This window comes from Octopus bimaculoides, chromosome 3, assembly GCF_001194135.2.
Source record: "Octopus bimaculoides isolate UCB-OBI-ISO-001 chromosome 3, ASM119413v2, whole genome shotgun sequence".
Taxonomy (NCBI): domain Eukaryota; kingdom Metazoa; phylum Mollusca; class Cephalopoda; order Octopoda; family Octopodidae; genus Octopus; species Octopus bimaculoides.
This window is the reverse complement of record NC_068983.1, coordinates 37,833,891-37,835,206: the sequence shown is the minus strand read 5'-3', so window position 1 is coordinate 37,835,206 and position 1,316 is coordinate 37,833,891.

Genomic DNA, 1,316 nt, shown 5'->3' with positions numbered 1-1,316 from the left:
TTTTTTTTTTTTTTTTTTTTTTGTGCATATTTTCTAAGACTTCACGGTTCTAACAATATCGATAGGAATTCGCTTGATCTGTTCTGGTCCCTGAATATAAAGATGCATATTATCAGATTTTACACTTTTTAAGCTAGACACCCGTCTCGTTACTTTCATCAGTCTAAGTAAGACTACGAAATTCATAGACTTCTCTAGCAAGTTTACAAACAAGCAACAATATTCATTAGATCAGTAGTAATACTCAACCATTTTTTGCCTATGGACCCCTTTGCTTCTCATTTTACATGGATGAGCCCTCATAGCCATTCGATGTTTAAAAAATCCTATTATTATTATATTTTTTATAATTAAATATTAATAGGAATTGTATAAAAAAATGAAAATATTTTGTGTATTTGTATAAACATTTTATTACATATAAATTTCAACAGCAAAATTTTAAATGGAAACCGGTATGTGGACCCCGGTTGAGAACCATTACTTTAGATGCTATTTGAAATATCAGTTTTAATAAGAAATATTAAAAATGAAGAGGTTTATCATTGTGGAATTGAAAATATTGCTCTGGCTTCAGAATGGATTTCAGCTAAAAATATTTGTCTTCGAAACCTGAAACATCCACGCCTGTTATTAAGGCGGAATATAAACTAGAATAGTTAGTTGTACTGAAATAAATAAATGCGACTCAACTAAATTATCATTGACTACGTGTTTACTGACATTTCTGCCTGAACTTTCATTATACAAAATAGTAACAGGATAGCCTGAGGTTCTCGGAATAACTAGGAAAAGAGGAGTAGATATTCTCTGACACTTAGCATATGTAATTATCGAAATGTTTACACCATTTCTTTTATGGCGCAGTGTTTAATTCAATGGGATGTATTTTCGATATTACAAAGTGCTAAAATTGTTCCATCTTCAAAGAATGTATGTGAAGATTATGTTGTTGTTGGCACTCCGTCGCTTACGACGTCGAGGGTTCCAGTTGATCCGATCAACGGAACAGCCTGCTCGTGAAATTAACGTGCAAGTGGCTGAGCACTCCACAGACACGTGTACCCTTAACGTAGTTCTCGAAGATATTCAGCGTGATACAGTATGACAAGGCTGACCCTTTGAATTACAGGTACAACAGAAACAGGAAGTAAGAGTGAGAGAAAGTTGTGGTGAAAGAGTACAGCAGGGTTCGCCACCATCCCCTGCCGGGGCCTCGTGGAGTTTTAGGTGTTTTCGCTCAATAAACACTCACAACGCCCGGTTTGGGAATCGAAACTGCGATCCTATAACCGCGAGTCCGCTGCCCTAACCAC